The sequence below is a fragment of the Vipera ursinii genome (genome assembly GCF_947247035.1).
Source record: "Vipera ursinii genome assembly, chromosome: Z".
In the NCBI taxonomy this organism is placed as follows: Eukaryota; Metazoa; Chordata; class Lepidosauria; order Squamata; family Viperidae; genus Vipera; species Vipera ursinii.
Window position 1 is genome coordinate 36,450,421 of NC_139517.1, and position 14,919 is coordinate 36,465,339.

A 14,919-nucleotide genomic window follows, 5' to 3' on the forward strand; every position below is an offset into this window, starting at 1 on the left:
ACATTTTGTAAAAATAGCATTTATTTTTGGCTCCCAAGAGTTCCAGAAAATCTTCCCTATAAGTAACATGATGACATAATAAAGAGGCTGCAATCTTCATAATTTTTTGTTAAACCAAAATCAAATTATACATGCATCATCTAATTCATCCTTACCAACCTCTACTCTGCCATTGCCCAACTCACAAAGGCAACCATTTTAAATTACCATGCTTCATTCAGTGATTTTAAATTTTAAATGATCAAGTCTAATCCATCTATAATCTTTTGAGTAGGGTGAATTATAAAATAAAGAAAGTGCATGGCATTCTTTTCTTTTTTCAAAATTCAGGCATCCAGAGATAAAAATATAATCTACTTCCAAGCCAATGGACACCTGCCAGTTCTCTACCTTGCTACAATAATCTGAGCTAAAAATTTTGCAAAGATTTCCTTCTCTTCCACAGCCCCAAAATTTAGGATTTTCTTAGTATCATGAAAGCACAATCATATGGAAGAAACTGTACTGAAAAAGTATGCTCCCACTAAAAGAGCAGCTTTGTCCTTCACTATTGAGAATTCATAGCTATGGCAAGGTTGCAATTCTTATTGACCAGCTGAGAATTGATAAACCAGAAAGTCAGTGTAGTCTAACTACAGGGAAGGCACTAATAGCAGAATCACTATGTTCAGGCAATTTTAAGACTGGGTGAGATCTACCTCTCTTAAACCCTAACTATTTTCTTTACCTGCATAAGCTGCCTAAAGTACTTTCCCCCTTGTGGAGAGGAAAGGGAGAGTTTAACCCTCCCTCAAGAAACAGTGGCAACAGACTATTCAGGGGAGTTTAGAACATTGAAAGAATAACTTGATCCTAATTGGATTCTACTTTTTAAAGTTTGTGGACTAAAAGATCTTCTATGCTTATTGAAGATTGGGGTTTTCACTTATAAGAAAGAAGCACAACTGAAAAGATTATAAAAATTTTGGATTCAAAAGAAAACTTTTAAGGGTAAGGGCAACATCTTGTGGCTAAACCTGATACTACAATTTTTTATTGTCTAAAAGAAACTTGGCCAGCAACCCAGACAAATAGATAAGACTTATGCAACCTTGAGAGAAGCCCAGCTCCATTCCTTATTCAGTGACAAAATCTTTTTTTTTGTATTCTCTGATTGTAAAGGTTTTAACCTAATACATTACTAAGAAAATATGGATGAAGATCAAGAACAGATTCTCTCTATGTTAAAAGTAATTCATCAAACTATTCTTACAGCTACTGATGAAATAAGAGGTTTCAAAAAAGAACAAGATGTCAGCCCAGATATATAAATTCAAACTTTGATTACATCTAAAAAATCAACTACACAGAATATAACAGGAAAGGTGGAACAATTAAAGATTATGACAGAAGATTCAACTGATCATAAAATACAGTCAATGGAAAACCCAGAAAAGGGACTGACAATATGGAAAAAGGAAAAGACTTTCTACATAAATCAGAAAGAACCTGAGGATCAAGAAGAAGAACAGATTGAAGAGAAGATAAACAGTTCAGGACAACTATGTCATGATGGAAAAATAAAGAGACAATTTGTTAGTCCTCTCAAAAAAATGGCAACCAGATGGGTTTTTTCTACATCATGTAATCTATATAACAATACAGGAAGATTTGTTTGATGACTCTAAAGCATGGACATGGAAGACAATTTGGCAAAGAAAGAAAGCTAGAATAAGACTGAAGAAAATTGACTTACTTGTGCAAATTAAAATAGAACATACTCAATAGATGTGTACTTTGGAATATTAGACATTTTTATGAGATGAGATAAAGAAAAACCTTGGTTATTTGTAACTTAGAAGTATAAATATTAATAGTTAAATCTGAACATTGATTTGCTTATGAAGGTTAAATGTAAAGGTAATTAAGATATATATATAAGCTAAAAATAAATCGATAAATGTAATAAATATTTTTTACCTAGCAGTAATAATAAGAATTATTAGTTTAAATATGAGATAGTAGATATTAAGAGAAAAAGAGGAAGTATTAAATGTGGAAACAGGAGCAAATTTGGTTACTAAATTTAAGATATATGGAAATCACCAGAAAATAAGAATATTATATTGTGTTACTAATTAGTTGATGTAAGATGGTGAGAACTCGAATAGATAAGACATATATTCTGAACATTAGATCTTGTGATGAATTGTGATAAAGGGAATTGGGGTTATTTAAAATTGGGAAATTATAAATATCAAACATGAAATATAAATATTAATGGAAAACAAGAATTGGGAAAAATTAATCAGGACATTGATTGTCTAAAAAGATTGAATGTTGAAACAACTAGGATATGTATAAACTAAAAATTATTGATAAATGTAAGAAAGTTATTTTTTACTTAATTGATATAATAAGAATTGTACTAATTTAAAGATGAGGCAGTAAATACTAAGGAGAAAAGAGCGAAAACATTTAAATGTAATAGTTTGAGATCTGTACTAAAGATATTTGTATGTTATGGAATTATTGACCAACTCAGCCGCCACATTGCTTTTCCAATACTTAAATGTAAAACTAGAAAACCAATAAAATTTTCTTTAAAAAAATTCTTAAAAGTTGACATGGGATTTATGAGCATGAAAGTTTATGCCACAATAAATGAACTCACAATGTTGTTAAAACAACAAATTAATACAGTTTGAAGTTGTTAAATACGTACTTTGGAAAGCACTCGATTTTTATAAGCACTAGATTTTTAAATCTAAACCTAAATTTAAATCTAGTTCATAAAAAAGGATTTTTTTAGCTAAATCCATGTTATAAGTGATACTTAGTTCAAAAAGTTGAAGCTTTGCTGAATTCAGTAGTGTTTAGAGAATGAGAAAATTCCATTCTTTTTCATTAGTGTTCAAACATGATTTTCTATCATGAGAACAAATTTTCTGACTCCCTCTCCCATCCCAGATCTGGTAGGCTCTGTATAATTTCTAACCTATCCTGAATTTAACAAATAAAATTTTTACAATATGGACATATGAAGCAATGGTTTATTTGTAAATAAAGAAAAATAAGTTTAAGTTACGTCCAAATTCAAGCTACACTATGGTTATCCAACTCAGAATCTCTTGGAACAGTTGGTGGAGCAGAATATAGATTCAAAGCTTTTCTTGCAGCTCCAAGTACAGTGAACAGAAGGCAAAAACTCCTAAATATCTAGCTGTGTATCAAATATGTTTAAACTAGAAGCTTCATGCTACTGCCAATCGCAGGGTCCATTGTCAAGGCATGTCACAAGCATCCCTATTTTATAGAAATTGCTGATTTCATTCCTTAATGCATGTACACACATTGACATTTCTGTGCTTCCTGACATTCTGGTTCCATCCTTCATTAACATTTGCTTAAATCTTTGCTTCAATGTGGCCAAGGGAAGAATTTCTCTTCCTGCCTTATGCTCCTATTCAACCCATCTGCTGGCTTACTTGAGGTATTATATCGCACTCCAGAGAAATACTCAGGGCAGGGATGCGATACGAGCTGTCCTGCAAGGCTGCGTGGCCAACATGTCCCAATTAGATCCACTAAGGCATTGCACTGAGGGCCTGCAGGGAAAGGAGAAGAGAATAATTAGAAAAAATACAAAAATATTGACATCACATATTATATATTTTTAGAAGATTGGGACAATTTAGTATAATCCTGTAGAAGAGTGTTAGGCATATGGTGTTAGCCTACAATGTTGGGTTGAAAATATATTAACCATAATGTTATGACTTTAAGAAGTTAATTGGCCAATGGGTGTGTAAGTGTTCTCATGGCCATAAGAGGGAGCTAGGAATGTAGCTTCTCTCTCTCTCTGAATTCACTGCTCTCTACTATTACTGTTTTTGCTCTGCTGTTGGTTTACAACTGTTGTAAACCTGAACTGTGTATTGACCTCTGGACCGGTAAGAAGACTTTGTATTTTGGATTGCTACTTGGACTGTTTATTTTTGATTGTGCATTTTTGTTCTTACACCACCTCAAAAGTAAACTACTTTTTGCTTTTACAACTCAGTGTACTCTTGTGTGACTCTTGCTGCTCTCAGTACCCTTTCTTGTCTGTGCAACTCTTTGGTAGCACAAGGAGACCTCTGCACAACAAATTCCTTAACACTGGTTATGGGCCCAGGCCTGTACTGAGAGTTAGTACACACAGTATTCCTAGCTGAGTTTGTGTTAGCTATTTGGTGTAAAATGGCACAAGAACTGTTGTCAGGCATCTCCTGGATAATCCGGTTGGATGGGACAAACTATGTTTCCTGGTCCACGAAATGCTGCTTGCTTTTGCGCAAGGAAGGACTATGGACTGTAGTAAATAACCCACCAGATACTACTGCTTGGGATGCAAATAATAAAGAGGATGCAAAGAAGATAGACAACTTTAAACGAAGCAATGAGAAAGCTTTTTGCATTATTGGTCTAACACTGAATGACCAGCAGCTTGTCCATATTCGTGGTGAGGAGTCTGCTGCTAGGTGTTGGGGCGTTTTGCGAAGGCTTTATGTTCGAGACAGTGTGGGTGCACATATACACCTTACACGTAAGCTGTTTAGGGCTCGTCTGCAGAAGAATGGAGATATGCTGACCCATTTAAACTACATGAAGGCAACTTTTCAAGGGAGGCATAATACAAATGGATTGGTATGCATGATCAAAAGCAGATGCTGTTGGTTTCAGAAAACCACATTCCATTCTTTTTCAGAAGTATCTTTGGTCACATGACTCTTGTTGAAGCCAAATGAGGTTATCTTAGGATTTATATGGCAGTATGCTCCTTTGTACATCAAAATGCTTCATGTGGACAAATATTTGTGTTTTATTGAGTTTTTGTTGATATCAGATTGACTGGCATACTTGGAGGAAAAGGTCCTTTAGATTAAGCTCCTGGTTAAATTGACTGGCAGTATCATTGTTGTCTTTCTCAATATATGTGATCTGATACTCCTGCTAGAGATATTGGAAATTATTTGCCTGAAAGGCATCTGTTCTGTAGAGCATTTGCAAAATAGTCTGACTGATTGCTGCAAATGGAGAAGAAGAATGATAGTTAAAATCTATGCCAATTTTTTTTATCAACCTTGGCTATTTTAAGAGGTATGGACTTCAACTCCCAGAATTCCTCCCACCTCTTTTTCTCTGAAAAAGAAAGAATGTTAATTAACTTATGGGCTCTGGTATTAAATGAGTCATTTCAGAAGACTTTTGGAATTAGCTCTTGCAAAAGATATGAAACCAGGATGAAATCAACAAAAATTTTCTCTAGCATGGGCTAGAATTGACATGAACATATACACACTTGCATGCACACACACAGAAATACACATAATTAGAAAAAAACGTATCTTTTAACCTCACCACTCATTCATCCATAATGGAAAGCAGAATATTACTACTACTACTACTATATCTGCCGCTGCAAAGAAACTAAAGAAACAATAGTTGCAAGAAGATTGCACAGACTGACTACAAACAATAGCATGACAAAGTAGCAACATCTGCAAGAAATGCCATTTGTCTTCAAAAAAGAACCAGTTTGTAAGTGAATAGTTGTAAGCTGAAGATTATTTGTATATTAAACACAAATGTCAATAAAAGAGAAAATATGTAGCCCAGAATTCAACTATTCTTGGTGCTCTTTGAGCTTGGCTGTATGCTTGCAGTTGATTCATTACCTGACTAGGAAACATCATCAGTCCTAGTGAATATGGGCTTGTTCTCCAGTGAGTGTGGGGTTTGCTCCCTGCACCATATTGGCAAAGCAAGTTACTTTATATGAACTAGCAGGGCTTTATTTTTCTAAAAAAAAGGTGCCGGAACTCTCATCTTGTTATTTATTTATATAATTTTATTTATATATTTATTTATATAATTAAACAATTATATATTCAATTCCTAACATACATTTTGTTCCATATATAAATATAAAAGCATGATAGGCTCTGTATTTGTACGATGGCCGATTATCTCAGTGTGCAGAAACATGGATAACTACAAACAGAAGTTGCAACCCCTCTCCTTTTCACTGCATGGGAGTTCAGACCTGCGATGAACTGGGCTGATAGATCTAGAATCTCATATAATTATTTAGTGACAGCAGTCTATTTTATAACTCTGTAATAATATCAGACACAGGTATGTGATATGCTGTCCAATTCAAACATTAGTTGTGGATTCAAAGAAATAAGAAATACTGTCAGACTATCTATATGGATTCTTTACTGACCCAGATCTGTGTATTTGCATAGTGTGTTTTATCAGTAACTCTGATCACAAGGAAGGAGATGCATGATTCTGCCTCCTGGCCAAGGATTTAGTTTATGAAAAATGAGCATCTGTAAACTCTAGTCTGGCTCTTAAGGCTCCACTCCATGTGGCTTGGATTTCTGTGTTAGATGGCTGCATTTCAGACACCATTCAATAATCTGATTGATACAGGCCATAAAATTAGAAACTGAACACTCCAGAAGGTAGAGGTCAACCAGTAATTTATTGTAATCTTATGTGCTGGGCAGCAGCTCTTTGTGGTCATGTAACAGGCTGTGTGAGGAAAGGAAGGGTGGGACGATGGAAAGGCATCAACCTGCACTGCTGAGCAAGGCAAGAACTACCCTATTTTTTGGACCATAAGACGCACCTGACCATAAGACACACCCAGTTTTTAGAGCAGGAAAACAAGAAAAAAAATATATTCTGAACCAAATAGTACTGGTATACTAAAACAGGGCTTTTCAACCTTTTCATCCATTGCACCACTTTTAGGACAAGGCAATGTCCAAGTACCACCTGTCGCCCAGTGACTGTTCAGTTACAATGGCACTGGAAAAAGTGACTTATGACCATTTTTCACACTTATGACCGTTGCAGCATCCCCAGGGTCATGTGATTTACATTCGGATGCTTGGCAATCGATTCATATTTATGATGGTCACATTGTTCCAGGGTCATGTGATTGCCTTTTGCAACCTTCTGACAAGCAAAGTTAGTGGGGAAACCAGATTCACTTAACAATCATGTTACTAATTTAATTTCTCTCTCCCCCTTCTCTTTCTCTCCCTCTCTCCCCCTCCCTCTTTCTTTCTCTCTCCTCTCTGTCCCTCTTTCTCTCTCTCTCCCTATTTTTCTCTTTCCCTCTCTTTCTCCCTCTTTCTATCTCCATTTTCCTCCCTTTCTTTCTTCTTCTCTCCCTTTCTCTCCCTATTTTTCTTTCCATTTCTCCCTTTCTCTCTCTCCCTCTATTTCCCTCCCTCTTCCTTTCTCCTTGTCTCTCTCTCCCTTTCTTTCTTTCTCTCCCTCTCTTTCCCTCTCCCTTTCTCTCTCTTCCTCTATTTCTCTCCCTTTCTTTCTCCTTCTCTCTCCCTCCCTTTCTCCTTCTCTCTCTCTCCCTCCCTCTCTCTCTCTCTCTCTATTTCTCTCTCTCCCTCCCTCTCCCATTGTCCCTTCCTTCTTTCATTCCTTCCTTTCTTCCTTCTCTCCCTCTTTGTCCTTCCCTCTCCACATTAGAGCAGTACGTGCGGAGGCGGCCCTGCGGCCCGGCTTTCTCTTGCAGAAAGCAAGCTAAAACGGAGCAAGGGAGATTGCCAGGAACGCGAATCGGCTGATCTCACACTCCTGCAATCTCCCTCACTCGGTTTCAGCTTCCATTGCTACAAGAGAAAGCAGGCTGAAACGAGGCAGATTGCAGTAGCGCCAGATCAGCCGATTTGCATTCCTGGCAATCTCCCTCACTCCGTTTCAGCCTGCTTTCTCTTGTAACAAGGGATCGCGCAAGAGCAGCTCCGGCTGCACAACTCAGAGCTCTCCAAGCGGCTGAGCGCTGCTTGGCATCGCCTCGGCATTGAGGCACTGCCAAGCAGCACTCAGTTGCTTGGAGAGCTCTGAGTTGTGCAGCCGGAGCTGGTCTTGCATGATCTGCCGCCACTGTGCGCACAACCAGACATCATGGCATTCCATGGGCCGCCCGCTTCACCTCCGGCTGAACTGTCCACAGCGGCAGCGAGAACGGCCCACCGCTCAGCCACTGGCGGGCGCATCCAGGGTGTAGAAGCCTGCAAACATCTTCCCGGACTACAAATAGCGGCTGGGGCAGAAGAGCCAGGGCAGCCGGGAGCCTGGCGGACACTCCTCCACTTGCCTGCCAGGGCCATCGGCGCCTCCCGGATGGACGCCCGCCTGCGCCGGCTAGGCCAACACACTCCACGATACCGCCGGCCGGGTGGGGCTGGCCCTGGGCAGCGGCTGCATGATGGGGGCTGCGGCGGTGCCCTGCAGCAGCCTGGTCTACAGCAAGCCAAGCCCCCTGCCTTCCCCACCATGCCAAGGAAGCTGGACACCCGCTGGGGGACTTCCTGGACATTGTGGCTATTTATGGGCTGCAGGACTGCGAGGTGTCTGACACAGACACCCCGGGCTGCCTCCCTGAGCTCCCTCCCCAGCCCCTGGGGTTCAGCTGCACTGCCCATTTGGTCCCCCTCTAGCAACAATGCCAACTGCAGCTCCATGTCTGGGTTTCATCACACAAGGAAGGCACAGCCGGGAAAGACCAACGTGGATATGGTTCGGAGACACACGCTAACTACCCCCCAGGTCCAGCACCGGGTCACCAGCTGGCTGACAGATGAGCATAAGGAAGAAGTGCACATGCACTCTGCAAAACCCACCTCCCACTCCTTGCCCTTTCTTATTTACCCAGTTGAGATGGTGCAAAGTTCCTGACAACTAGCCTTCACTGCAGACAACTTCTTTGTGCAAAGTTTGCTGGCCGGGTTTTTTGGCGTGCTCAGCAGCAATTGGCTTTCAAAATCCAATAGAGCTCCCTCTATTGGATTTTGAAAGCCAATAGGAATTGCTACACAGCTTGTTGAAAAGTTTTTTTCCCCCCCAAAAAAAGGTGCCAGAACGCCGTTCTGAGCATTCTATGAGAAAAAAAGCCCTGTGAACTAGGAAGCAAACCTCATATTCATTAATAATGATGATGTTATCTAATGAATTGTCTAGAAGCAAATAACCAGGGTTAGAGAGCACCAAGACTCCATAGTAAACACAAATTGAATGAATTCAGTAGGTCTAGATTCTATTAACTTTATCTGAGATGCAAACTGGACTAAGATACACCTATTTTAAGAAAGCCTGAACTAAAATCCTCTGTAATGCATATCATGCATATTAAGCCAAGGTCAATCCAAGTCAATTTGTGGGTTTTAAGAACCGTTTAAGCCAATGTTAAGTTGACAGTGCAGGCTGGCTAGATAGATGTTTCATTCCATCCTTTCCTGTCCCTGTTTCATCTTTCAATGTTTGGTAATAGAGGACATCCATTCCCAAAAGAAGAAAGTCTGATGAAGCAAGTGATTTCATTACCACAAAATCCCTATCAGCTAAATTTATTAAAGAGTGTGTTGGCATATGCCATATGCAAAATATTCAATGACTCTTTTGGCCCAATCTTTGATATTCAGATACTATCAGTCCCTGCAAAAGTCATAGATCTGTTTCTTGTAAGACTTGCCTTGTAGGTCATGCATACAAAGTCAACTGGCATTAGAATGTACAAGTTTCTTGGGAGGAATACCAAATGGAAATGATATGCAGGTGGAATGTATGTGTGTGTGTGTGTGTGTGTGTGTGTGTGTGTGTATATGTATGTATGTATATATATATGTGTGTGTGTATGTGTGTGTATATATATATGTCTGTGTGTATATATATATATATGTGTGTGTGTGTGTGTATACACACACACACACACACACACACACAAACATATATGTTTAGCAGTTCGAAAGCACGTAAAAATACAAGTAGAAAAATAGGGACGACTACGGTGGAAAGGTAACAGCATTCCATGCGCCTTTGGCATCTAGTCATGCCAGCCAGATGACCATGGAGACATCCTCAGACAAGCGCTGGCTCTTTGGCTTTGAAACGGAGATGAGTACTGGCCCCTAGAGTCGGAAATGACTAGCACGCATGTGCTGGGGAACCTTTACCTTTACTATATATGTTAAATGTTTGTTAAGTATTTAGAATGCACTTGCTTAGGTCCCAAACACGGGACAAATCTTATTTCCTGTTTCAGCCTAACCCAAGGCCATCTACAGGCAGTAGCCACAGCAGTGGCAGCTCATATTTGTGTAAATTTTTTGGCTTGCTAACAAAGAATAAAGGGAGACCGATATGATCATTTCAAACTTATTTGTTCTCATCAGTCAGCCATACCCTTCTGAGTTTCGAACCTGGGCCGACTGCATCTTAAGCAGTTGTTTTAACCCCTAGGCCACAGGCTCTCTCTCTCTCTCTTTGTTAGCTGAGAAGCAAGGGACCTAAGCAAGTGCATTCTAAATACTTAACAAACATTTAACACATATCTCTCTTGCTTCTCAGCTAACAAAGAGAGAGAGAGAGAGAGAGAGAGAGAGAGAGAGAGAGAGAGAGAGAGAGAGAGCCTGTGGCCTAGGGGTTAAAACAACTGCTTAAGATGCAGTCGGTCCAGGTTTGAATCTCAGAAGGGTATGGCTGACTAATGAGAACAAATAAGTTTGAAATGATCATATCTGTCACCCTTTATTCTTTGTTAGCAAGCCAAAAAATTTGCACACACACACACACACACACACACACACATATATATACACACACGAGGACGACTCCGTGGTCATGTGGCTGGCATGACTAGATGCCAAAGGCGCACTGAATGCTGTTACCTTCCCACTGTAGTGGTCCCTATTTTTCTACTTGCATTTTTAGGTGCTTTCGAACTGCTAGGTTGGCAGAAGCTGGGATGAGTAATTGGCGCTCACTCTGCTACGCGGCACTTGGGATTCGACCCGCCAAACTGCCGACCTTCTGATCGACAAGCTCAGTGTCCTAACCCACTGAGCCACCACGTCCCATATATATATATCTCCTATCTGAGATGTTGTGCATAGTTTGTTTGTGAGACCTCCTCACACTTTACCTCAAACTCAGCAACAAGATCCACCCCACACTTTGGGACAAATTCAAACAAATCGCTGTCTGGAGAGCTGAAACAGAGACTGCCGACAAAACAGACACACACACCAATAAACTCCGAAGACTAAAAGAATGCCAGAAACAAACCCCTCCCCTCTCACAGCAACACATGAAACAAACTGTGCACAATATCTCAGATAGGATTCTCACCAAAGCCAAAACCAACATCCTGTCTAAAGGATTTAATTTTGCAGTCGCTCCCAAACACATCCCCACGGAAACCATTATATGCGGAGTCGAATCCAGCCTGACCAAAATTAACCCTGACGACACCAACAAAATCAGACTCAAAGTTACCAACATCCTCTGCACCAGCAAACCACCCAAAAGCAACTTACCCAAAGAGGAACAGACAGCACTACTTAACCTAAAAAAAGACACCAGCATAATCATTCGGCCAGCAGACAAAGGCAACGCCACGGTGGTAATGAACTCATCTGACTACCATACCAAATTATCCAACCTACTCCGAGACTCCACATACAAACTCCTCAACACAGATCCCACCACCTACCTGGAAAAAAACACAAAATCCAAAATAAAAGCCACCCCCATCAGTGAAGAGATCTAGCAAACAATCATTCCCAGAGAAAAATCATCCAGATGTCCCAAGCTCTATGGTCTCCCCAAGATACACAAAAGAAGGAACCCCACTCAGACCCATAGTCAGCTCCATAGGCTCACCTCTACAAAATCTAGCCAAATTTCTTGCCAAACAACTACAGCCTTACGCAAATTCCATCACCTCACACGTACAAAACTCATTCCAATTCATAGAGATCATAAGTAAACTAAACTTACAGCCCTGTGATCTACTTGTGAGCTTCGATGTCATATCCCTTTTCACCCAAGTGCCAATCAAAGAAGCCTTGACAGCTATCCTAAATAAATACAACCCCCCTAAACACATCCTAGATCTGACCAACCACTGCCTATCAAACACATAGTTCATCTACAATGGACAAAGATACAAACAAATGGAAGGAGCACCCATGGGATCACCCCTTTCACCTGTCATTGCAAACCTCTACATGGAACACTTTGAAACCCTCGCTCTAGAAAAATCCAACCACAAACCCAAACTCTGGCTCAGATACGTAGATGACACCTTTGTAATCTGGCCACATGGCAAAGAAAAACTGGATGACTTCTTCACACACCTCAACAGCCTACACCCCAAAATACAATTCACCATGGAAACAGAAGCTAACAATCAACTTCCCTTCCTTGATGTCTTAGTCTACAAGAAATCCAACGGCTCCCTAGGACACACCATCAACCATAAAAAAAATCACACGAACTGCTACCTGAACGCACTTTCACACCACCACCCAGCACAGATCAACTCCGTAGCCAAGACACTCATCTACAGAACAAAACACCTAACTGACGAACAACACCTAAAAACCAAACTACACACTCTCACTAATGTACTAACAGCCAACGGATTCCAAAGAAACATGATTACCAACTCTCCAATTATCATGCCCCTGTCATGGACCGATCATCATCTCCTGCGGCTGGTCTTCCGTTTTGCCACCCCCCGCCGTGGGTGTTTGGAACCACTCAAATGGTACCGCCCCAGACGCTTAATGGATCCCCAGAGGTTCCAGGCGGCGCTGGGGTCCCCACCTGCCTCCCTTGCTCACAGCTCGGCCGAGGCCTTAGTGGAAGCCTGGGAAAGGACGGCCACTGAGGCCCTTGACCGAGTTGTACCCCTGCGGCCCCTGACCCGGTGCAGATCCCGTCGAGCTCCATGGTTCTCTGTGGAGCTCCGGGAGATGAAGCGTCGGAGACGGGGCCTAGAGAGCGGTTGGAGGTCCAGCCGATCCGAACCCGACCGATTGCGACTAAGAGCCTATATTAGGTCTTATCTCGCTGCAATTAGGGAGGCGAGGTCCAACCACTTCGCCACCCTTATTGCGTCCGCAGATAATCGCCCGGCAGCCCTGTTTAGGGTGACTCGCTCCCTCCTAAATCAGGAGGTGAGGGAGGATCCCTTGCAGGGACGTGCCGAGGAGTTTAACCAACATCTGTCGGACAAAATCGCTCGGATTCGGACCGGTCTGGACTCTGACTGGGCAGAGTCTGACGATCAGGACACGGGTGGTCTTGTCGATATCACCTGGGAGGAGTTTGATTCTGTGACTCCGGAGGAAGTGGACAGGATCATGGGGAGGCTGAGCACCACCACATGTTTACTGGACCCGTGCCCTTCCTGGCTGGTTTATGCAGCCCGGGAGAGGACACGCAGCTGGTTCCAGGCAGTTATATCGGCTTCTTTGAGTGAGGGTATCTTCCCCGCCGTCTTGAAGGAGGCGGTGGTGAGGCCTCTCCTCAAGAAGCCTGCCCTGGACCCGGCTGTATTGAACAACTTTCGTCCTGTCTCCAACCTTTGCTTTCTTGCGAAGGTTGTTGAGAGTGTGGTGGCGCATCAGCTCCCTCTGGTCCTGGATGAAGCGGATTATCTAGACCCGTACCAATCGGGTTTCAGGCCCGGGCACAGCACGGAGACGGCATTGGTCGCGCTGGTGAATGATCTCTGGAGGGCTCGGGACAGGGGGCATTCCTCTGTCCTAGTCCTATTAGACCTCTCGGCGGCTTTCGATACCATCGACCATGGTATCTTGCTGCGGCGTCTCAGGGGATTGGGAGTGGGAGGCACGGTTTTACAGTGGTTCTCCTCCTATCTCTTGGGACGTTCGCAGTCGGTGTTGGCAGGGGGGCAGAGGTCGACCGCGAGGTCTCTCATTTGTGGAGTTCCTCAGGGGTCGGTCCTCTCGCCTCTCCTGTTCAACATCTACATGAAGCCGCTGGGTGAGATCATTCGTGGCTTTGGAGTTGGGTATCATCAGTATGCTGATGATACCCAACTTTTCTTTTCGACCCCAAACCACCCCAGTGATGCCCTCAACGTGATGTCCCGTTGCCTGGAGGCGGTTCGGGCCTGGATGGGGAGGAACAGACTCCAACTCAACCCCGACAAGACTGAGTGGCTTTGCATACCTTCATCCCGGGTTTATTCGGACATTCCACCTCTGGCTATGGGGGGTGAACTATTACCCCCCGTAGATAGGGCTCGCAACTTGGGGGTCCTCCTAGATTCACGGCTCACCTTGGAAGACCATATAGGAGCTGTGACTAGGGGGGCCTTCGCACAGGTTCGCCTGGTGCGTCAGTTGCGGCCCTATCTTAGCCGGGATGATCTATGCACGGTCACTCATGCGCTCGTGTCCTCTCGTCTGGACTACTGCAACGCTCTCTACATGGGGCTGCCCTTGAGGACCACCCGGAAGCTCCAACTGGTACAGAATGCAGCCGCGAGAGTGGTGTTGGGAGTCTCCCGATACTCCCACGTTACACCTCTGCTCCGTGAGCTGCATTGGTTGCCAGTTGTCTTCCGGGTGAGATTCAAGGTACTGGTAACGGTGTTCAAAGCACTCCATGGCATGGGGCCGGAGTACCTCAGGGAACATCTGCTGCCGGCATCAAGCTCCCTGCGCCCTGTGCGTTCCCACAGAGAGGGCCTCCTCAGGGTGCCACCGATCAGAGAATGTCGATTGGTGGCCCCCAGGGGGAGATCCTTCTCTGTGGGCGCTCCGGAGCTGTGGAATCAGCTACCGGTAGAGCTCCGGATGGCGCCCGATCTTCGCTCCTTTCGTCGCGATCTTAAGACATTTCTGTTTGTACAAGCTGGCCTAGCCTGATGGGGATTGCTGGGGTTGTTTTATCTTTGGTCTTTTAATTTTTCTTGGGGTTTTTAGCACTGTATTTCCATTGTTTTTAACTAGGGCAATTGTTTAATCTTTTTTAATGTTTGTATTTGCTATTTTATTCTGCCCTGTGAACCGCCCTGAGTCCTCAGGGAGAAGGGCGGTATAT